Source organism: Coloeus monedula, assembly GCF_965178545.1.
Source record: "Coloeus monedula genome assembly, chromosome: 1".
In the NCBI taxonomy this organism is placed as follows: Eukaryota; Metazoa; Chordata; class Aves; order Passeriformes; family Corvidae; genus Coloeus; species Coloeus monedula.
In genome coordinates this window covers 157781418-157806542 of record NC_138781.1, presented here as the reverse complement: position 1 = coordinate 157806542, position 25125 = coordinate 157781418, and positions in this window count along the sequence as shown.

The following is a 25125-nucleotide window of genomic DNA, read 5'->3' as shown; positions in this document are numbered from 1 at the left end:
GCCAGTAGATTTTAGGAATGTAAATTTTATGCCTTACAGATTCAGGCCTTTAGCCAAAGTTAGGCCAAAAAAGAGATGACAGGGAAATAGGAATTAAAGATATGGGCAAATGTGGAAGGAAAAAACCTGCCACCGCTACCACACAGCAATATCAGATTGATTCATATTTCAAAATGGGCTGGAAGTTAGATTTAGTCTGACCAAGGACAACAACTATTTGCAATGATACAACAGACTGTAAATCTTGTGTCAGAGGCTGGAGAATGGGTGATTTCTTCCCTGGAGCAGTGTTTTGCTGGCACTGGACTCCTGCTGATGCTAAGGTTCCCACTTGCAGGTAAAATAAGACCCTCATTTCCTTGCAACTTAATATCTGAAGCTTGGGAAAGATTTCCTCCTACCAGGCTGGCCATCTGTTATCCTTCCTTACTCTCTTCAAACTTCTAAAGATATCAGTAATTTTCCTCCCTGTCTGTCAATTTTATAGAAATGATACTGCCTTTGCATTTCTCCCCCGAAATATTTCTATTACACTATTGTACTTCCTTTGTTGCATTTCATGATTAATATTCTAATTAAAATCTCTTTCACAGGCAGCTCTGTGGCATATTCTGATTTTCTGGAGCTCATTCCTTAAACATCTCCAGTTCCAAGCTCATGTCTAGTCAACATCTCCCACTTGCCAATAGTCTAAAACCAGTAAAGTCTTGTACAAACCCAGAAATTTTGCAGATCATGGGGAGATCTCAAAGGCAACCCCACTGGGAAGCCACATGTCTGACAGATATTATTTTACAATGTGCATAAATCCTCATCCCATTGCAGGATGCAAGTCTTTTCTAAAGAGGATAGAGACAGATTTTTTAAAAAAAGTAATCAGAATATTAAAAAAAATCAGAATTAAAAAAATAATCTCTGAAATTTAGTCCCTGTTTTCTTGGAATGGTGGAAGCTTGAGCTCTTTCTGTGCCAGGGGAGTTGGAACAACACTGGGAAGGGTCTGCAGGGACCAACTCACTGATGGAGATGAATGATTTGGTTAAGTGAAAGGTCTGCTTGATTTCTTTCCAACCGTGATCTAAGGGCAAAAGCCACTGAAGAACAACAAACTCTCTTAGCGAAAGACCTGCTGATCAACAGGGAAGCATCGAGCACAATATTTTGTTTTAGTGGAATATTTGGCATGTCCTGCAGTGATCAATGCCAGAGCTTTGGAGGGAACGATGGCAATGGACTATAATTAGCTGTGATAACTCCTTACAATAACAGCCATATTCTGGTTTGAATTATTCATGATCCACTGCGTTATTTATGGCAATTCCAGCCTTTCTCCTCCTCTGGTAGTGTGGGGTGGTTACGTTTTGGGTATTTCTCTTTTTTTTTTTTAGTTTGCCAGACACAATGTTTTAACTGCTAAGCACAGGAGTAAATAAATAAATAAATAAATAAATAAGATTCAGGGGGAAAAAAAGAGAAAGTTTTCGGCAAGAATCAAGTTTTCATTCACAGCAGGGGATGAGCAGGGAGCAACAGGCTGTGAATTTCCGTGTTCTTCATCAGTTCCATGTCTTTCTGACAGTGCAGGATATGGACTGCCTAATTGGAAGCAGGAAGGGACTGTTTCTTTGGGAAGAACCAGGCTCCTCAGCTTTCTAAGCACAATTTCTCACCGAGCAGATGGAGGGATTCAGCGTTCCCCCAAGGTTCCCCGAATGAAGCACCCGAGGAAGCGCTTGGCCAGTGTTCTGCATCTGACTGATGTCTCTACTCCCAGCAAATTGACCCAACGGACGGGATTTCTCTCTTTGTATCTTGAGAGATGCATTGTTTAGTTAAGTTCCAGCTAGAAAAAGAGATGAGGGAGGTATTATCCATTAAAAATTAATTTACATTGGCAGCCCAAGATAATGAAGTTCTCTATTCACAGAACAGGCACTTAAGGGCTGCTGCTTCAGTTTCCTGTGGCTCCACCTTCCATCCTTGTCCTTAGGAGACAATTTCCTGGGAGGAGGTCTCTGCCTTACTGCAAGAAATTCTACTTGCCTTATGGCTATAAAAGGATCAGTCCGCCAGGAATGAAGGCTCTGATCCAGAAAATCAGAGAAATAACTTCACTTTCTTGTAGAGTCAGGAGGTTATAAGGAAAGCAAAGCGGATTGCAAACCTGATCTGAAGCAGATTGATGTTCCTAGCAAAGCTTCTTCCTCCTATTCAATGGTCATCGTTATCTTAGAATTATTTCAGCCCTGGAAGTGTTCAAGGCCAGGTTGGACGGGGCTTGGAGCAGCCTGGGATGGTGGAAGGTGTCCCTGCCCATGGCAAGAAGTTGGAACTGGATGAGCTTCAAGGTCCCTTCCAACCCAAAACATTCTAGGATTCTGTAGGGGCCTTTAAAGGTCATCTAGTCCAACACCCAAATTTTGGGGATTTGTGGGAATCTAAGACCAAGAATTAATGATATTTATTTCACCAGATAGCCCTCCAGCAATAAAAAGTTCCTGTCAACAAAATCCTATTTTCACCAAGATCTAGAACATTTATTTCAAAGGTTTTCTGGACCCAGATGTTACAAACTACTGGCCCTTTGCAGCAGCTTCCACACAGAGCTGTTCTGAACTGAAATGTTTCTTTCCAAGATGTGAAGCAATCCCCACTCTTTGCATCACAGGTTGGAAATATTATTTCTCACCGCATCCCCCCTGAAGAAAAACTGCTACATATCTCCCAAAAGGGAATGAGAGTAATCTAACAGTCATCTGAATTAATTAATTAATAGATAACTTGTTAAGAGACTGATGAAGGAGCTGTTATCTCAGCTACCGATTCATGGCATGAAGCTCTGTGTTGTACAAAAGCTCACTGTGCACACTCTTTACTAATTTTCATTTACCCAGGAAGGCACTGATAACACTGATCACAGACTCAAAGAATGGTTTGGGTCAAAGGACCTTTGAAATCATCTTATTCCAACCCCTGCCATGGGCAGGGACACCTTCTGCTATCCCAGGTTGCTCCAAGCCCCATCTAACCTGGCCTTGAACACTTCCAGGGATGGGGCAGCCACAGCTTCTCTGGGCAACCTGTGCCAGGGCCTCACCACCCTCACAGGGAAGAATTTCTTCCCAATATCCAGTCTAAACCTTCTGTCTTTTGAAGCCATTCCCCCTTGTCCTGTCACTCCAGCCCCTGTCAATGGTCTCTCCATCTTTCCTGTAGGCTCTGTTCAGGCACTGGAAAGCCACAATTAGATCACCCCATATCTTCTCTTCTCCAGGCTGAACAATCCCAATTTTCCCAGTCTTTCTTCACAGCAGAGCTGCTCCATCCCTCTGATCATCCTGGTGCCTCCTCTGGACCTGCTCCAGCAGCTCCATGTCCTTCCTGTGCTGGGGCCCCAGGGCTGGAGGCAGCTCTGCAGGTGGGGTCTCACCTGAGTGGAGCAGAGGGGAAGAATTCCTCCCTCACCTGCTGCCCACACTGTGGGAACAGCCCAGGATACCTTTGGCTGTTTGGGCTATTTTTGGCTGGTTCATGCCCAGCCTTCCATCCCCAGAACCCCCAATGCTGTCTCTGATACCCCAAGGGCATTACTGGGTGTTGGATTTCTGGACACTTTAAAGTCAAATAACACCACAAGATACTTGGCACTGAAAGACCTTTTATGAAACTTAGCTTTGAAGTCTGCCAGCTCCAGGGGTGATTTCTGCATGCCCTAGAGACCGAGAGAGGATGGACACCGTGTTCTATCAACAAAGACTCTGCCTTGGGTTTATGATGCGTTTCAAAACCACTCTCCTGGTTTCATAACACTGTCTTGAGACTTGCCCCCTGTGGGGGGAAAAAAACCACCCCTCAAGGGATCCTTCCAGGTTCCCCTGACATTTAAAAGCAGTGGCTTGACACTTGAAATGAGACAGAAAGGTGAAATTCTTTGGGAGAAGGAGGGTGAGGAAGTCACAGGACAGTGTCTTTAGGAGAGCTCCCTGTTCTCAGCTATGCAGAGGACGTGTGAATCACTGCTGAACGCTCTGCTGAGCTGACTGTGCAGCTTTCACCCCCACTGCTGCATCTCTCCACTGGCAGCAACTGGGGCAGAGGACATGTTCAATAGCTACTGAATATAATTAAGTCTAATTGCAAAGTTAATTGTCGGGGGGGGGGGGGGCGGCAGAAAAACAAACAGCAGGAAGCTAAGAGAGGATATCAGAGCTCAGCAGTCTGATACCCTCAAGATAGAGCTGGAATTCAGCTTCCTTGCCCCATATTCACTGCATCCTCCTCTGTGTGTGTCTACCATTCCTTGCCTTCCCTGAATGAACACCAGTGAGTACAAAACCTCTCTCTCCCCAAGAAAGGATCAGCTCTATTAGCAATTAAAGCACCAAACAGCTCTGCAGAATTCACTTGAAAACTTGTTCAGGCTGGGACTCAAGGAGAACCAGGCCATCTTGGTAGTAGGAGGATATTTTTTTGACTGCACCACAAGCCTGGCTGTCTGTAGTTATATTCCCAGGTGATATCCATTGCTGGAGGTTCATTGACTAGGACAGAGCCATTCTGCTGCTACAGCTGCTGAGCTATCCCTCAGATGCTGCTTCATTCAGAAATCAAGCTTCAAGTCTTCCCAAACCTGACCTACTCTGACAACTCAAGGCCTCCAGCCTAAAGGAGAGTCCTTGGGGATATGTTAAGTGAGGAGTGTGCTTGGAGACACATGAAGGAATGAAAAAATTTGTTTGCTCTCACTGCTGACGGGCTCAGGGAAGGGATCTCCATCCTTCAGGGCTTCAATTCAGCAGAGAATTTTAGGGATTGAGGTGGAATGTGCTGTCTGTCCATGAAGAGACCAATTGTGGCCACTGTCAGAGGGATGATGCCAGCCCACCTGAATATTTGCAGGGATCCAGCCTGGGGTTGGAAACCTCAAGAACTATGGTGCACCCAGCTCGTTGGTTGTGGGAGTGAACAGGCCCTGGAGGGACTTTCCAACACTGAAAGAAGCTGTGCCATGCAGGGAATGCTGGGAATAAAAGGGTCTGTGGTATGGCAGCACAGCCTGAATGATTGTGCTGTGCAAACATCCCCAGACAGCCACTCTTCTGTGATGCAACATTAAATATCAATTTGCAACTGGAGTGGATTTCCTGTTCATTCAGGGGAATTTCTTCTCCAGCCCCTGTTCCATGCAATTTTGGTGTTTCCCAATGCAAAGAGACAAAAGGAAGAAAGGGGGAAAAAGCATATCGGTCACCTCTTTTACAAAAAAACACCCCAAAACCAGGAGAAATGAAGGCCCAGCCCCCTGGAAGATGCCCATTAGTCAGATTCTTCCTGTGTTTGAGTCACACAATCAGCCAACACCTCACCTGTGCTGGCTGATGCCAGCCAGGCTTGCACATGTCTGTGGGCACAGGTAGGATGCTCAGAACCGATACAATGACCCGTGACAAAGAGCTGGGCTTGCTTCTCCTCTGAGTTGTCACAGGAGAAGCAGCACCACCAAAACCTCTTCTGGGTCCAAACCCCAGATCCTCCCAGTGAACTCTTTGCATGGAGCAACAGCAACAGGCCCCAAAAAGTCAGTGTCACCTCCAAAGACGTTTTTTGTCCACAGCTCTGGCACTGAGCTCAAAGATCACAGGAGAAGTGCAGAGAAAGGTCTTCTCCACCAAGGGTAAGCAAACCAAACCCTTTCTTCCTTAACATGTACAAGCAAGAGTCACGAGATTGTTGTACCAGCAGCAAGGATGCCAGGGATTTGCATTGGGAAACATGGAAACAGGCCAGGTGATTTTGTTGAGGAAGAGGGTTCTTTGCTTGCCAGCAACTGTTATTTTTTCTGTTGGTTTAATGTAATCAGCGGGGAAGCAGGGTGAGAGAGATGAAGGAAATCCAGCTGTTGCCATGGCAGCCTCTAGCTGGCCATCTCCCACATCCCTCGGGTTGCTCAGTGCTGTTTTCCTCCAGTGCCAGCTCCCGGTTTCGGATCAGAGGAGTTTTCCTCCTGGGGGTGGCAGGGAGGAAGTGGTGAGCAAAGCAGTGCAGAGAGGGGATCAGAAATCTTGGGAAGAGGTGGCCTGGGAGAAGGAAGAATCACAAGACAGTGGGTGAGGACAAACCATCAGGAGTGAAGGTGAGTGCAGTGATGGATGGATGGAAGGGAGGAGTTTAAAGGCAGAAACAGCTTTTTCTTGGTGGACACCCCGGGCAGAGACCTAGAAACTTGTCTAATTTGGACTGACATTCACCCCAAACTGCTGGAACTTCCCCAGCCAGAAGAGCCTCTTAAAAAATTACTCCACTCCTTTCCCTCTTAACCGATCTCTTGGCTTCTGCCACAAATAGCAGCAGTGCTCTCTGAGTTCAGGCTCCAAGTTTAGTCTCTGTCACGTTCAAGATCTTAATGCAGCCCAGACGTTAAAAATTCATGTTCTGGCAGTTCCCATTTTCACGAGGGCCTGTTGGAACTAATGACGTTGCCTCGGTGAGCACTTCATAAGTTAATCATACCCTTTCCCTTCTCACTTGCCTGAAGATGGGAGCAGGGAAGTTATGCTCACAAAGTTTCAGCATTTGTGGCTCTTGTTTGGGACAATTTTTCATTTCTTCTGCAGGATTTAACCAACTCCCTGCTGAACTCTCCAGGCAGGAAATGTGAGGAGCTCATAGGGGCATTTTTGGGATCAAGTGACAGACACTGGCAAGGAATTTTCTACTGTCCTTAGTACTAAAATATGTTCAAAGCTTAAAATTCATGGCCTTCCCTATAGTTGACATTACGCAGCTGTGGAGGATCCACTAAAATTTTGCTCCATGCACCACAGGAACCCTTAAAAACCAGAGGTTTCCATAGAAGAAAACCCCTCCAAGCTACAAAAGCCCAACGCACCACATTAAAGCAGCAAGAGGAAGGATAGGTTAATGAAAAATCCTGTGACTGGGCCACAACAATGCCTTTTTTAAAATAAAAATGCCATGACGGCCCTAAACTGACCACATTTAACACCACTAATGAAAAGCTGGCCTGGTGGATGGTATTGGTTTGTATAAGAGCAAGACCGACCAAGCAGGAACCTGCCGGAAGTTCTGGTGTCACTCTGAGGATGGGCAGCTCATCCCATAACCAATCTAAAAACCTCCAGATCATTGATTTTTCACTACACTGAGGGTTTTTGAACACAGTGTTGGGAGCAGTCACTGAGGGATTGATGTGAAACCAGTGGAAAGGCAAGAAATCAGTCAAGAACTTCCTTTTGTGCAAGGTCAGCTTTGCACTTTTTTTGAAGGGAAAGGGTCAGTCCAGGCATTAGGAACACTGAAGTGCTAAAGGACTTGCAGGGTCCCATTGAATGTGATCTTCCAGGCCAGGGAAAGATTTATTTCACCCTGTCTAAACAATTTATGCTGTCATTGAGGTTGGAAAAGACCTCTAAGAGGTCCACCACTAAGCCATGTCTTTAAGCACCACAGCTACAGGTTTCTGGGACACTTCCAGGGATGCTGTGTCCACCACTTCCCTGGGCAGCCTGTTCCAATGCTTGACCACCCTTTCAGTGAAGGAATTTTTCCTAATGTCCAACCTGAACTTCCCCTGACACAATTTCAGGCAATGGGCCAGCCCTGGGAAGCCCTTTGCATCCTCCCTCATTTTTCACTATCAGCAGCACAGCTTCTTCAACCTCCTAATGAAGATTACAGATCCACCCTGTCCTTGGACAACAGAAACACTTTCCCACAACTATTTCATCCCTACTCTTTCATTCCAGTCCCAGAATGTTCTCTCTTCACAATCCCAACTTTGTTCTCGTTTTGGTGTCTCTGGTTGCTCCACCATAGAGATGGGCAGGTGTTTGTGTATGCTGTTCTCAGGCTTAGGCTGAGATCAAGGTGCATGTGGGATACCAGATAATCTAATCAGATATCACAGCTTCCTCCCAGACATGACACAGCAGAGATTTGTTGTTCTTACTCCAAGTACCAAGAAAAAGCAGTGGTTCCTCCTCTTTCCCCATTCAAGTTGCAAATGGAGCTTTCAGTCCTTGCTCCTTTTTCCCTTCCTCCTCCTCCTCCACCCTGGGTTGCCACTTTCCACCAAACTTTATCCATGGCGTTTTCTAGTATAGTTTTTTCACCAAAGCAACAGATTTTGCTGCACTGGGATCCTTTTATATTCCTACTCTAACTCCTGGTTCATTTTACTCCTCCTGAGCATCACCCAGGTACTTCTCCTTTTGTAAAAAGTGCATTTTCCTGTGCAGTATCTCCACTCAGCACAGGAAATTAGCACCACCAATTATCCTAATTCCCCTAAACCCTTCTAATCCCACTGATGTTCTGTTTTGGCCTCCTCAAACTGAAGGCAATGCACTGGTCGTTCCTTCAGCACAGACATGAGGATGAGGCTTAGGAGGAAGAGAGCAGCTGGTTTCTGTCTTTCTGGGATTGTTATCATCTATCTTTTGTGTTCACAGCCAGGAAAGGCCCCTGATGAGGGTAATCACAGGGAAAAGACCAGATCAGAGTGAGAGCGAGAAGGAACAGGTCAGAGGGTCATTTAAATCGATGGCCGCACACAGTAATTGCATAAATTTAAAACTATGCCAACCTGGGGATACGTGGTGTGATTGCAGAGGCAAAAATAAACATTTTCAGTGATGGACATGGATAGAGATGCTACGCAGGGAGAGGTTTTCCTGAATGGTTTTTCAGGAACAAGACACTCCTAAATGTAGCAAGGAAGTCTTCCTCTCCACAAAAATTGTTGAAAGAATGGGAACAGCCCTACCCATGGCATTAGGAAAAGGACAGAGAGCTTTGATTCCCCACTTCTCTGAGCATGAAGTATAACCTAAGCCATGTTAAACACCCAATTTATTATAAAGCAACAGAGGAGGATTAAAAAATAAATAAAAAGGACTTAAATAGCATTTATCATGCACGTGTTGGGCAGGAAGTGCCACAACAAACAGTCACCACGGAAGGGGGTTTATCTCAGGATAGACAAACTCTCCTGACTTGAGTGCAGAGCATCCCAGTGATGCCCAGCTAGGGACAACAGGACACTGTCTGTCCTGGCAGCATTAGGAACTCCAGCCCTCTGTGACGTTTGTCCTCCCCTTGCCCTTTGGAGGCAGGTGCAGTAACAGCTCCCCTGGGATGGTTCCGTCCTCTGATGTGCCCGAGGAGGTCAAGATCTGTAATTTTCCATTACCGTAGCTGATCAAATGTCAGTGTTCTGCCAACCTTCAAGAGAGTCTGTTCCCCTTGGCACCACTGGCACCTAAAAATTCTCTTCCGCTCATTCCCTGTTCAGAATTTACAGGGAGGGCTCAAAGCTTGAGAGAGTTGTGGCAAAAGGGGAACTATTGGACCTCATTTGTGTCACCCATTGTTCTCCCTCCAGTCTGGTATCTTTGTCATCCTTCACCCAGGACATCTGTTTGTTGCAAGTGGTCAATACCAAAAATACTGTTTTTAAGGTTTTGAAGGATCCTCAGCATCCTTCCAAAGCATGGAAAATGCTGTGGCACAGGAGATTTGGAGCTGCTTTCAGAGATCAAGACATAAATCAGCATAAAATGGACTCCCCTCTGCAGAGAGAATGAGGAGATGTGGGATGTCCTCAAGAAAAAAGGTGGATTGAGGAGTCCCTGTTGGTTAGACAAACTCAGTGACACAAACTTGATGATTTCTGTGTTGGGAAAGTCGGTGGTGGCTTTATTTATTTTGGCTGGAGGGTTTTCAAGACATCCACGGGCTCAGGAGAGTTTTGGGGAAGACCTGTGACCAAATGTTTGCCCGTGCTTTACTGGGCTGTCTGTTGAATGTGTGGGGAGCCACATCCAGACAAGTCCAGATCAGAGTTTTTAATCACTGTCCTTTGGAAGGGGCTGCCCAGGGAGGTGGTGGAGTCACCATCCCTGGAGGTGTTCAAGGAAAGCCAGGACAGTGCCGTGTTCTGGTTGACATGGCAGGGTTGGGTCATTGATTGGACTCGATGACCTCAGAAGTCTTTTGCAACCTATTTAATTCTGTCATTCTGCGGTTGGGGTGCTCTGGGGACTTGAGCTGAAGCTCTTTTTAATAAAAGTTGTTGTCTGGTGTGTTGTTACAGTTGCAGTTACACAGATTTTTCAGGCTACTCAGATCATTTCCTGATGCTGCTCTACCCCTGACATACCCCTCCCCATCTTTCATCTTGCTCCAGGTAGGTTCAACAACTCTGATTCTCCATGGAGTTACAGACAACCTGAAGAGGCTTTATTAATCCACCTTCGCATATCAGGTGGGCAAAACATGGCCTATAACTCTCCTCCAAAATTACCTGGGCATTTAAACCAACATTAACAGCGACTCAGGGATATTGGGACTCCAGCTGTGGCTTTTAGCTCTTTTTGGCCACCTGTGGGTGAAAGCAGAAGTGCAAATGGACAATAATAAGATGTTATAAATCCCCCAGTCACCTCTTCTCATCAGGCTTTCAGCCAACACACTCCATAAAGAAAGACAAAGAGATTAAATTAGAGTTGACCTTGAGTTACCCTTCCATACAGCTTGGGTTCATGGAGATCTTGCCTTGGAAAGAGTTTATGGATCAAAATTTGTTTTTTGAGTTCCCTGGCTTAGTTTGGATGCTACAAAACACCTTTTGCAAGTGTGGGAGTTGGAAGTCTTGGATCAGGAGCACATTATCCTCTGATGAAAGATGAGGTAATTAATCTCCATTTGGACTTTTTTTCCTGACCACAGATGTTTTATGTGGAAATCTTGTGATTTTACTTATATAGAGGGTGGAAACCTCAATTTAGAGGAGCAGGGAGGAGATGCTCCCTTAGCATCAAAGTGGACAAGATCAAAATCTATCACAGTTTTTAATGGTTTTTTTTATTTTATTTTTACTGTTTTTCTAACCCAGCAGACAAATTCTAAGTATAAAAAATACACAAGTGAGAAGAAAAGGAACACACAGAGCTTCAACCTTCCTGGCTGATACTCCAGAAAATCAGCAGGGCAGTTATTTAAGATGGATAGGAGGAAAATGTTTCATGAGACTAAAGAGCCAGTGGGACTCACTCACACAGGTCATGGGAGGAGAAGACACAAAGTCATTCTTCACACTCTGATTGGCCATTAATGACAAACAGTAATTAGTAATGCAAGTACCCTTCTAGCAGAGCTTTTAATCCTCACACATTCAGGCTGTTTGGGATGGCACTGAGGCTGTTTATGCCGAAAGCAACTGCTTTTTGATTTTTGTGATTTAGGTCATGGAAAAGTCGCTATAGGGAAAGAGAATCTCCTTTTCCAGGTAAGGAAAAAACCAAAAGTGCAGTGATCTGCATGGTAAATGCTGTTTCAATTCCAGCAGCTCTGTAACCTTTATTTTAATATTTAAAAAAAACCAAATCAATATTTTTCTTTTAGTATCCGTTTTTCAGAATTTGATTCTCATGCAACCTTCAACATGTTTTGTAAATCTTCCAATTCCTTATTATCCATGACATTCTCGTCTTACCACCATCTGATATTATTTTCTTATCAAACTCCTTCTACAGATGGAGAATCTCCAGATTTCATAAATCTGGGGGGACCTGGGTTGGAGGGAGGAGGAGGAAGAGCAGGCAACAGATTCGAAGCTGTAAGAGTAATTTACTGCCTCTTATTTCCTTATTCATAGAGAGCTTCTCCAGCGCCTGGGACATTGTGAAAAAATACCTTGTTTTTTATCAACTTTTCAGCACTTGTCATCTCTTTGTTCTGATCAGCTACTCACAAAAGGAGCAGAATTAAATGTATGTATATGTGTATAGGTGGAGAAATATGTGCACACCCCAATCTGAAATAAGACTTCAAAAATCCCAAAATGTGTATTTGGAAGTGTTATTATATAACCAACATATCTCATTTTTTAAAAATCTTGGAAAACTTCCTGTACTTGTTATACGAAGACTTGCTTGAACCACTTTATGACTGAAATGATCATGATTCACAATCTATATTTTATCAAATATAATTTGGTATAGAAGTCAAGTGAAGGGATCATTAATACATGACAGGCAAAGAGAGTTTGGCAAAAACCCCTGGCTAAAAATTAGTTCTGAGATAATGTGTTTTTAGTGAAAAAAATGGTTCACAAAAATTAAAAAGTCTTTCACTAATGGATTTAGGGAAAAGACGGGAGGGGGAAGGAATTCGGAAGGAAGGAAGGAAGGAAGGAAGGAAGGAAGGAAGGAAGGAAGGAAGGAAGGAAGGAAGGAAGGAAGGAAGGAAGGAAGGAAGAAAGGAAGGAAGAAAGGAAGGAAGGAAGGAGATTAACTGGGCTTTTATTTTTATTAACAATAATAAAAATGTATTTTTGATACTATTAAATTGTATGTGTGTTATTGTTACAACTACCCTTACCAGCTCTTTTTTTTCCAATCAAATTAGAGAACAAACAGATTGAAAGGATTTGAATTTTCTCTCTGAAACAAATTCACCTTCATTCCAAAATGCCTCTTGTTTCCCAGTTTCAGCAGCAGAAGAGCTCAGGGGTTAAGGAGCTGTCATAGCCTGAGTAACAATTTGCAGCCTTGGATTCCAAGTGGTTGCCTAGCAGTAAAAGACTCCTTCCACACCACTCCCAGTTGGAGGTGTTTCCTATTCCATATATATAGTTAGCTCTAGAGACCATATTTAGAGATATAGAAGAAGATTTATTAATAGGAGCTCCCTGTCAAAATGAGAGTATTGAGTAGAAAAAGCCAAATCCTTGCAGAAGCAAGTGGAGCATCACACAGAGGCAGCAGCCCAGCACAGGAAGTCAGTGTTGGCTGCAGAGCAACAGATGCAAAATCAACTACCATGAAGCACTTTTCTCAAGGAATTTTTTGGGATTATTCCTTCAGCTTGAGAGAAACACTGGGATGGTACTTACTAAGTCTGGGTAATTTCTCATAAAACATCCTGAATATTTTGGGTTTTTTTTACATATATATATATATATACATATAAAATGACAGAAGAGACATTTATGTTCATGCAGTTTGTCCTCAGGCAGAACGAGGCCATTGAACCTCATCCAAGAATTCCTGTGTTAGCCCAAGATTTAGCACAACCCCCCAGTTATACCTGGTTTGTGCATTTTCCCCGTGAGCCTTTCAGCGGTGGTGACCAACAACACCACAATGGCTTGGATGTTGTTTCTCCCATCAAAAAAAAAAAAAAAAAAGCATGAGTGATGAGCTGTGCAGAAGGAAAACTTGTATTTATCCACAAGACAAAGTCTCCTGACCCACCCCATGAGTTTTCAAAGGCATCAACCTCCCTTAGACCCCTCCTCATGGATAATCCATGAATGATCTCTTTCTCCATAGATCGCAGGCAGAAGCCATCTGGCTTTTCCTCGGACCAGTGGGAGAGGCTTTCCATAAACTTCAAGCTCTTTTTCCCTATTTAGGTCAGGAGTTAATATCCCCTATCACAAGCCAGGGGTCGTGTCCTGCTGTTTAAAGTCAGCCCACTCTAAGAGGGCTGGCAGGATGAGCTGCTCCTCTCACCCAGGGAAAGCTGGGCTGAAAGGAGACCTGTGCCTGAGCACAGCAGAGTGAACAACACCACAATATGCTGCCAAAGACTCACAGTGCATCTTGAGTGAGCTTTGCACAGAGGCCTTTTCTGGTCTAAGACACAAGAGAGAAAGAAATAGTGCTAAATCCCCCCTCTTTTTTTTTTTTTTTTTTTTTGGCAGAAAATGCTGCACTGTCCCTGTCTATGAGACTTGGCTTGCTGAAAATTGAGAGGTCAGAAGGAGCTGCCCCAGTCTCCAATAAGTCTGACCCCACCACACTGTCTGGAGAGATTCTCTCCCTGCAGGGTGAAGGAGTTCAACTCCAACTTGGATAATGAGTAAAATGAGTTTCAGGGTCTTGAGAACCCTAAAATCCTCCTGCTCAGATCACGTGTATTGACCTGGCCCTCTCTCCATGACTGCCATGCCCCAGCAGCTTCAGGGAGCAGTGGCGCAGAGGTGATGGGAGCAGCTGTGTTTTTCTCCTTCCCACTCCACCACACTCTCGCCCCTGCCAGGAGAATGGCATCCACCCCACATATCTCAGGATATGAGCACCGTGGACAAACCACAGCTCCCAGCTGGATTTGTCCCTCTGTCCCCTTTCACTGCTACCTGAGCCATGATTTCTGCAGCTGGCACACCCCTGCCAGCTGGCAAATCCTCCTGGGACAAGAGGGATGCTCTGTCCTCAGGCATGGGACAGCACCTTTTCCTCTCCCCAAGCACACAGCACCTTCCCACTGCCCTCTCCAAGGAGGAGAGCAGTCCCCACTAGCACAAGGGAGGCAGGGGACAAGGATGGGCAGTGGCAATCACACCTCCGAATGTACAAACCTTCACCTTGCTGCTCACCAAAAACCCTGCCAGGGGTTACACCAACCTCGTCCTTCCTCTGGCCCCGCTCCCTCCTACCCCGGCAAAGCAAACAAGGCAAAGGGCTCTGTTGTTTCAGACCCCTGAGCAAAGAGAAGGACGACAAAGCCGCCCATCCTCCCCGCCTTGCATGTGACGAGCCACAGAAGAGCAGCGCTGCTGCCAAGCCTGGTGACTAAAGGCCAAAGAGAGAGGAGATAGAGGAACACAAGGGGCTGCTTGTTTGGGTTTTGTTTGGGGAGTTATTTGAAATTCAGCAGCGACTGGGGTTGGAGAACAGAGTCCACTCAGAGCCTCTCTCTTCCCATTCATCCCTGCCCCGGCGAAGGAGGGAGCGGGGGATGCAGGCTGAGGGGCAGGGAAAACAACCAGGCTCCTTATAAGAAGAATTCCTGCCTGGAAGAGGCAGCCTCTGCCCACGGGGAGGCATTGGAACCTCGACTTCATCGGCCTCACAGGGAACTCGGGGCAGGACAAAGCCCTGATACCAACAGCAGCCTGGTGTCCAAGGAATCTCTCTCCTTGCTTTTGGCGAAGCTTTGCCACCTCCTTCGTGAAGGTCAAGTAATTTTTTTGCCTCTGCCTTAGTTTTCCCAGGTGTGACGTGAGAGTTACACCGTCACATTTAGATAATGGGGACATTCCTAAGCTAAAAGCTGAAAAAGACTGAAGTGATTTCAGCGGAGCAGGAAAAAAAAAAGCAGAAGATAAAGATACAGATTGGGTAAAAACAAGTAACATGCTGTGGAAAAGGCAATGTATCAATCTAGGACATAGTGAGAGGGAATATTGCCAGGTTTCCAGATATTAGGAAGACACTATCTTTGACCATGTCTAAAGTATTTTATCGATTTTTGTGCTTGGGTTCAAGAAACATGAATTCACAGTGAGACAGGGTTGCAGAGAAAGATCACTGAGATGATCAGACTTGCCACAAGATCCTGGTGCACTTGGCGTTGCAAAAGGAAAATGAAGAGAAAATTAAAATGCTATAATTAAAACTCTGAGAAGGAAGCACCAAGAGAATTAAAAAAACCTTTAAACTAAAGGGTAATGATGCTATGAGAATAAACAGGCTTGATTTGGCAGAAAAAATATACCTGGCTTGAGGTTTTAGCCACCAGAAACATTATTGTCCCAGACAGTGAATCTTGTATGATTAAGAAGGAAATCTCCCTGCTGCTGTTGAGGTGAATTTCATTAGGAAGGCAACGGCCTTTGGGAAGTGGCCTTCCAGTTCTGTCCTTGTGTCTTTAATGCAGAGAGGTGGAAACTTCCTCACCCCTCTGCAGCTTCCATCTGTAGAGCTGGACACAATGGGGGCTTTGCTTTATTGCATTTCTCCACCCCTGAGATGCCTCCTTGCTGTTTCCTCTCAGGTGTTTGGTGACTCATCAGCAACCAAGTGGAAGTTTTCTTGTCTAACCTTACATCAAAGTCTCCAGTGGCTCAAGGACTCAGGTGACAGCCTGCAAGTCTGACTGATGGCCTTCTGCAGGCAGCAGAGACTCCTTCCTTTTCTCCGCCCATTTTTAATTTAAGGTCCTCCAGCTCTAATGCCTTATCCTCAAGGATACACAGATTTTAGGGGTCCAGGGCAAATTCCAAGGAGCAACCTCCTCCTGATAAGATATAGAATGATAAAAGCTGGAACACATTTAAACTACTCTGGCCAAGCCCAGCAGAACTTCTCATTGGAGAATGATCTTTAAAATTCTTTCCAACCCAAACCATTCTATGATTCTCCTCTGTCCTTTCTGAGCTGTCTCCTTCTCTGAGCCACAATCTCCTGGTAAAACCTCTGGAGGGGGATTGAACACCACAGAAATGGGGACAGAAATCTCTTCTCCACTCACTTCCCTCCTGCCTGACTTTCTTCTTGATGTCAAGGTGAATGTACCCAGGAGAGATGAAAGGCACATCCAGAACCATCTCCCGCCCCTTTTAACATGGCAGAAATCTTTGCAAATGGGCAAATATGAACCACGTGATGAAACGATCACTCTGAGTACAGTAACCCCTGATCTTCTCCTGTTTTTGTTATCCCATGATGTCTCTCCCCCTCAACCCTACCTTCACATTCCTCCTGCAGTCATCACTCTCCCCATCAGAGGTACCATGAGCATATCACAGAATCATTAAGGTTAGCAAAGATGATCGAGTTCAAGCATTAAGCCCCGTATTTACAGCAGAGGGACAAGGTTCTTTAGGCTTTTCTCCCTACAGGTGTGACTCAGCCTCTATCCCGTGTTTAAATCTCACCTACAAGCCAAAACTTGGTGCATTTCCATTGTCTAATTTTTGGCAAATTTAAGTGAAAAAAAATCAGATTTTCAATTTTCACATGCACAATGAACCTAAATTTACATGTCCTTTTCAGCCAGGATGCTGATAGATGTGGCTCCAGTGCCAGAGAGACCTTCATTTCCCGTGAACTGCTGCTTTCAGTTTCTGAGATGCTGCTGTTCCAGAGACAGAGCTCCTTGGAGACCAAAAGAAAAGATGCAGAGGCAAATCCTTCACTCCCCATGGAGACTGTATTCAGTCCTTATTACCGTTTGGTAATCTCCTGCTCCTTTCTGACATATCTCTGCCCTCACATTCTCATTCCACCACTCTCGTAATACCTGACATTCAGATCAAAATTTCTCAAGTTCTGCGATTATGAAAGACAGGTAATATTAAGAAACAAGTACAAGTAATACTTAAAATAAAACCTGGGTATGATTTTTGAATCACTAAAGAGCCTCATCACGGTCCATATTCAAGATTAAAAAAAGAAAAAAAAAAAAAAAAACCAAAAACCCCCAAAAAAACTAAGCAACTCAAATTTGACAGGCTTCAGTTTCATAATTTCCAAATTTTTTTCTTTTGTCTGTGTTTCATTACTCAGTGAGCAAAGATGAGTCCACAGATCTCTCCATTCAGGCCCATGAAACACTCAGAGAAGATTGTTCTATTGCCAGTTAAACCCAGCCTGGCTGCGGCTTTTAGGGAAGAGCCTCAGGAGGAGCAGCCATGTGATCCTGCTCAAGGAATGAGAGGTCCCTCCTCACCCCTGGTATCGTGCTTGTCCCTCACCACTACCAGGTATTTTTGATTCCTTAGCACCTTGTTCATGCTGCTGTTTTAAACCGGCTGTCCTGTGCTACCCTGTTCTCATTGCAAAAAAGAAATTGAAGCATATATAATCAAACAAAAAACAACATCAGAAAAAACCCCACAATTAAAAAAAAAAATCCACTCATTAATAAAAACAGAGGCTGAAAATATGGATATTTCACTGGAGTCCTGAAGCAAATGACATCTTCTCAGGAGAACACCACTGTGGACACAGGCACATGTGTTTTATTTATAGCTCGAGTTTTACTGCAGTCACTCAATCAAGCATGGCCAGGGCTGTGTGTAGGCAAATGTGGCTCATTTCTCCCCAGCTCAGCTTTAAAGGGCAGTTAACAGCCTGTCCAGGGGGTTTGGTAGGGATGTTATGAGCACAACTTAATCACAGAAATAGAAAAATGTCGCCCCAGGAATGCAGCTGCAAGAGAGGGAAGCAGATCACCCCCTTGCTGCCTTTCCAGAGAGTGGACCATGATATGGGGATGCTCCCAGCAGGAGCCAGGCTCCCTCTTCCTGTCAGAGCCCTGACTGGAGGCTCAAATCTCCCTCTAAGTGCTCCATTTATCACCTCTTGGAAGTGTCTAAATCAAGGGAAGGCATCTCTCTGACAGCTTCACCCAACTCCTGCCACAAGTCACAGCATCCACGGAGTCATCGTGGGATGAACCCACCAGCCCTGTCCGAAGTTCATAACAATTCACAACAATCACAGTTCCTTCTGCTGGCTTTCCTTGTCTGCCCCTCTCTGATGTCCACTGCTCTGCAAAGAGACCTCTCAATTTATTTAAGGTGTGATACACATGTCAAGGTGTTGAGGTGTGGGTGCAGAATACAGATGCTGGAAGTGAGGATCAGGTGGAACATTTAGTCTGATTCTTATTGGTGTCACCCCATTCCCTCTCTTCCCTCCTTCAACCTCACTGCTGCTCCCTTAAAATTGTCTAAACTTTCCTGGAATAAAAAAAAAGTAATGATTCTTCTCTACGACCTCCTCTGAACATTATGTCCCTTGCCTAAAATTTGCTGTTGAATTTAGAGGATGTGCCTACATCACAGCACCACGGCAGGACCTGCATGAAGACACCAACACCAGGTCACCCACTAACCCCTTGCACCTCACCCTGACTCTGAGCTGCATTTTCCCCTGCAGACTGCAGCTCTGCCCTCCTGTCCTGCATTGTGGCAGGCTGGCAGAGACCGTCTTCCTTCCCAAACACCCAGGAATAGATCTGGGCCAGTCCCATTCCCTATAAACTTGCACTTTGCAGTCCCAGATGTCATCCCTGATGTTTAGATCCACCTCAGTCTATCTGCTGGCTTAAAGCAAAGGGGATGGCAACCAGAATCCGCCTGACACAGCAAATCTAGGGAGGAGAAAAGGGGGAATCAATTTTTATAATACGTGTTTGGCACTACATGATAGATATAACTCTAAATGCAAGCTATAAAGTTGGAGAGGATTATAAATTAAATCCATTCTGTCCCTTTTAACTAAAAAGTGACCTTACCATAGAATTAAATGTGGTTTTTACCGAGTGATCTATGGAGCTGTAAAAGTGCATTGTGTCAGGGGGATGTTACAGTGCAGAGAGGAGCCCCCAGACAGGCATCTCCACCCAGCTCAGCCCACGAGCTGCTGCTTGATTTAAAATGAACACAGGGCAGCAAGAGCTGAGGATTTTGCCCCTCTCCCTGCCAGAAGGTGACTCATGTCCCTGCTGGGAACAGTTGCTGGCCAGGTTCTCCTCTGAACAGCCACCAGTCTTGGGATGAGAGGATGCTGCCTCAGAAGATGTTCTAAAACATTTCTAAAAATTTAACAGTCTGCACAAAAGCAGGGCAATTTTTGGATCTGTGTCCTATCCCTGTTTAGTTTACCAAGCCCTACTACAGCACGAGAGGGGGAGAGGGTTAGAAAGTACCCTGGGGTTCATCTAAATGCCACAGTGGTGGTGAAAAAGGCGATGGAAAGTCCTTGATTGCTCACGTACTGACTCCATCCCCCTGTTCCCATAATCATACAGGAGAATCTGAAATACAAAAGACTTGACATTGTAATCCAGCCCAGAGGACACAATTTAGGATGCTCCTGAACGCTTTTGAATGGCCAGAAATTATCAGGTTTTGTCTCACAAGCAGATATGGTTTCGAAGCCACTGCTGGGTTACAGGCTGGTATTCATGGATAAAAGCTCTCTGAGCCTGTGAGAGACTCAGCGCCCCCCGGAACACAGCACAGGACTGAAGGCTGTTCCACTTCCAATCAGTACAGCAGTGAGGAAAATCACTTCCCCCGTGAAACAGATGCTCAGGGAAGTCAGTGGTGTGTTACCTCATTACTGCTGAGAAGTGGTGCAAAGGAGGAGCCAAGAGCCTTCCCAGATACTGGAAGTCCCTGAAACTTGGACAAAAAAAGTGCTGCCAGGTCTGGCTGTCTCTCCTCTGTGTACACTGGGCTGGTGTTGCCCTGAAAGCCACAAACACTAATCGAAGATTTAGATTAGGTTTTAGTTTGGATATTGGGATTTTTGTTTTTCAAGGTAAAGGTTGTAAAACATCGGAATGGACTTCACAGGGAGGTGGTGGAGTCACCATCCCTGGAAGTGCTCAAAAATGTGCTGACATGGATGACGGTGAATGTGGTGGTAGTGCTGGGTTCACGTTTGGATTTGGTGATCTTAAAGGTCTTTTTGAATTTTAGCAGTTCTGTGATTCTATGAAACAGCAAGCCGATTCAGGAAAGCTGCCCAGATGGTCAAGGTTATGTTGGAGACTCATCTGAGCTTCCACACCCCACTGTGACTGGACATGGAAGCCAATGGCTCCCTTCTCATTCTGGCCTTTCTTTTTCTCCTGGTCACTCATTATTTATTAGCATTATTTCACTCAGTAATGGCATTTTTGCCTGCAATTGGACTGTTGGACTGCACAGGGACAGAGCTCAGTCTCAGGAACCAGCTGATGAACTGTCCCAGGAGCTGAACTCGATGGTCCTTGTGGGTCCCTTTCAGCTCAGGATATTCCATGATTCTGTGTGGAATCCATTCACACCATGGATTTGCTACCCAGGAAACACAAAGCTCTAGCCAGGGGATGGCATGGGGCAGGGATTATTCCTAATAAACCTTAGGGTCAAGACTAAGTCACAGGTGGGGAGACAGAGGGAGTTTTCTTCTGTGGCAGCGAGTTGCACCAGGTCTCTGAATCAAAGAACAAGCCCTGACACGTATTATTGATTAATATTTGATGTGATATTTCACTGACTGAAGACCTGCAGGGGTTCATATCCCTGTACACACAAGAGATGCTGGGGCAGCGAAGTACTTGCAAGGATTAATCAGAAGAAAAAGAAACTCTGATGGTCCCAAGGTGAAACCCACTTCCGCTCCTGAATTAAGGAGGAAAGATGTCCTAAAAAATCTGATTTTACAGAGCACAGCCATGCTCAACCTCAGTCAGAACCCCTACCAGCCACCGTGGTGCCAACAACAGCATCCTATCTACCCAGGTCTCCTTGCTGTCCTCTCACCTTGAATATTTACCAATGTCAGAGATTTTATTCTTAAAGGGGAAGAATAGTTACTGTAGCTAATAGTTCACTACAGATTCTATGAAGTAAACCCATTAATCAGCAGACTGTGCACTGGGCTGGGCCAGGCTGGTGTCCCCCACCTCCCAAATCTGCCTATCACACCACTGCAAAAATGCCAGGCTTTGTGCTGTTGTGCATTTCAAAGGTATTTGTGGCTAATATTTGGCAAAATCCAAGTACTGCAGACATCCAGACCCTGCTGTGGATCAAGTCAAGAACATGTGGAGGACAAGACTCACCAGCAGGAGCCCTGATATCCAAATAAATAAATAATTTTTCCTGAGGGAAAGGGTGCAAACAAACAGTTCAGAAATAGCAGCAGCTCTCCAGGAGCTTCACAGAGGAAAAGGGCTGAGCTGGAGATGAAGCACAACCCAGATGTTGACCTCACCTCTGCCAAAGGTTCACTTTCCACCTAATTCAAGCCACAGACCAAGCAGCTGCCTCAGTGCTCAGGAGCTCCCCATTGGCCATGCTCATATTTGGTGTTGTGCAACCCACGGTGATCAAGTGATGGAAATCCAAAAAGGCTCATCAGGAAAAGTGCAGAGACACAAGACAGTGTTGATCAACAATTTGGGAAGAAATAAAGCATAATAACTTTAAACGATTCACTCTTTTGATGACCCAGGGAACAAGTCTCCACAGAGAAAATCAGGGTTTAGGAAGAGCCCCAGATGCCGGTGCTTGATGAGGGTGACTGGACAGAATAATTACACCCCCAAAGTCACCTTCCAGGCTGGAAGCCTGGAAAAAACCCTCTTTGAAATGCTCTTTCCCTGACTGTCTAAGGAGCTGCAGCCATCAGAGCGACACTTCCAGGGCAGGATGGGCCCCTGAGTGGAAAGGATGGCTGGGTAGCACTGTTAATCCCCCACCCCAATTCTGACCCCTGCGCTGGGGTGATTGATTTCCTTCCCCCCGGATTACACTGCCTGCTCTGTAATCGACAGCAACTTCAAAAGGGCTCAGCACTGAAAGAAAACCTCTGAGGGACGGTGTTGAGTGGGAAACAAACACAGCATTTGGGTTGTAATTTGAGGTGGGAAGCTGGGGTTTTAATAACCACCTCGCCGTGGCCTGCTGGGCACCTTGCAGCTCATAAATTGCATTTATGAGAACAGGAGGTTACAGGGAGGGTTTTGAGTCCACAGGAAAGGCAGCTGTGCCTGGTGTGGCGCATCCGAGGCGTTCGTGGCCGTTGTGTTTAGCGCCAGCCTCCCTGTCCCGCCCCAGTGCTGTCACCTGCACGCAAGCAGAGCCCGCTGACCCAGCTCCAGGACTGGGAAGAGCCGTGTCCTATTTACATCCAACCACTCCTGTGGGCAAGGGAAGGGAGGTGAGGAAAATCAGTGCTCTGCCCCACATTCCCCTTGCCAGGCAAAATGGAAATAATTGTGGTGAGATCTTCTGCAACACATTTAAGGCCTGTTCAAGAGAAAGGTGTTTCTGTTCCCTGAACCTTCTAGGATGAGCTCCAATCCAACAAAGGCACAAACCATCTTCCCCACGCCCAGCACTGCATCCCACGGTGTATCTGATGCTGTTGACAGTCAGGTGATACCCTCAGGGGCACTCCAGGATGGTCTTAAAGGTCCTTTTGGGAAGATCATTGCTCCTAACCAGAAGTCAAAAGCCAGACCAAGCAAGGAAGGGACCCACCAACCATCAGCACCACAGAACAAGGAAGGAGATGTTGCAGCTTGTGGTGGAGCATCCCCCCGTTCCACATCCCAGAAAATTCCCAGCAACTGCAGAACAAGCCGAGGCTTTTCCCAGGACAACAGAAAAAGATATTCACAAAAATATGGATATTTCATGATATGGGAGTAAAAGAATGTAAGCATCACATCTTAGGGCAAGGTGTGTGCACATTTCTGACCAAAGGTGCTGTGGCATTGCCTCTGGTCACAGCCCAGCCAAAAAATCGGTGTAAGACTCCAGAGAGAGGAAGGGGCATGGACTTGCCAAGAAAGGCCTTGTCTAGAGAACTGGGATCAGGTCAACAGGAAATCAAAACAGGCCTTTGTCCCAACACAGGGAAGGACAGTCTCTACTTCTTGAGGGGTTGTAAGGCTGTCTCACACCATAACAAAAGGTTTTTCTTCCACTCAAAACACATCACAAGCTTAGATTTCAGCCCCCAGAAATCAATCCCGATCAGATTTCCTCCCTTCTGAGGAGGCCACCACAATGAGTGCTGCCACACAGCCGCACCCTGGAGTTTGTCCTGCATCTTTAAATACCCTGCAGACCTCCTGCTCACCAGGAGGCAGCTGCTGGGAGCAGCTGTGTCCAGTGAGGGCATCAAAATCTACAGCAGTTGTGTCCCATCTTCACAGAATCACAGATGCTTCAAGGTGGAAGAGACCTCTGGAAATCACCTCATCCAGCCCATCTCACCATCTTCCTTGGTCTTGGTAGAGGAGATCCAGACTGAGGATTGCCCATCTGGGGAATGTCACTTCCAGTGGCATTTCCATGCCTGCAGGCGCTTCCCACAGTTTCTGGTCCCTGAGGGATGCCTTGGGTATATCTACAATCATGTCAACTCTCCCAGCAAGGATGCCCTCCTGGTGTTTCCACTCATCCCACTTAACTGGATCCCCCAGCCAACTGGCATTCTGCTGGGATCTCTCCCAGCTTCCCCCTTGCCCTCCCAGCTCTGCTGCTCTTCTGCCTGTCACCATCTCTCCTGCTGGTAGTGGCATCATCTCCATCTGGAGACTCTGAAAGTCCCAACAGCATTGCTATCCCTGGTAACATATCTGAAAACCCCGAGCTGGCAGGAGCCAGCGAGTGACACGGGACAGGAAATATTGAACATTGTTCATGTCATTTTTTTAAACATTCAGAATATGTAGTGAACATACATTCACCATCTGGTTATTCCTTCACTTGCCCTCGTGGCTGACCTGCGAGTGGTAAAGTGGGAATTTGGATGTGATTGGAAGGGCAGTGCTGTGTCCAGTGATAGGATCTGATGGAAAGGCTTGGAGCCGTGTCAGGAGAGGTTTAGACTGGATTAAAGGAAAAGGTTTTTCATCCAGAGGGTGGTCAGGAACCAGAATAGGCTCCTCAGGGAAGTGGTCACAGCATGGAGACTCCCAGAGTTCCAGTTTGGACAACATTCTCAGCAACATGGGGGGATTCTTGGTGTTGCTCTGTGCAGGTCTAGGAGCTGGACTCGATGATCCTTGTGGGTTCCTTCCAGCTCAGGGCATTCTATGATTCTGCTGAGATATGGGCAGCTCAGAGACCCTCTGGCCTCCTCAGGGTTTGTCTACCCACAGGTGGATGTAATTCACATGTTCCTTATCACAGTCTTACACTCCTTTGGGCTGCATTCATCAGAGCAGACCAGGCACTGAATGTCCTTTGTCATGGACTCTCCTTAAACCAAAACTCACCCCTGCAGCCATCAGAGCTTCCCTAGAAACATGCTGTGCCTCGGGGAACACTTGCAAGGCAGCATCTGATCACTGAGGAACCACAGCACTGCCGAGCTCCATCCCAAGTGTAAGTGCCAAGACAGCTCAGCCCTGCTCAGGGGAGAGGTTCATTGACATTTATACATTAACATCACCCACGACCTGGGAGACAGCAGCAGTACAGGCTGCTAGGTTACAGAGATTTTTCCTCTCCTCCCATCCCTGATTTCTGCCATAAAAATCAGAGGCTCTGCTGTGATTTTACCTTCACAGACAGATATCCTTGGGACACACGCAAGAACCAAATTCCCTCACCATCAACTGCACATGATGAGATCACACTAAGCTCCAGAAAGAGAGGTGCTTACCCTTGCCCCTTCCCTTGTATGCACGAAGGTGTGGAGCATTTCATTAGCAATTAACCCTTGTTTCAGCTCAATAGAGCTGATCAGATTGTGGAACAACATCTGAGAAGTGGAGATTAGCAGGCCAAGCTCTTTAGTACTTAAGGCACCAGTGCAGCTACTCAAAATCAGATTTCCCTTTCTTCCCTGGCAG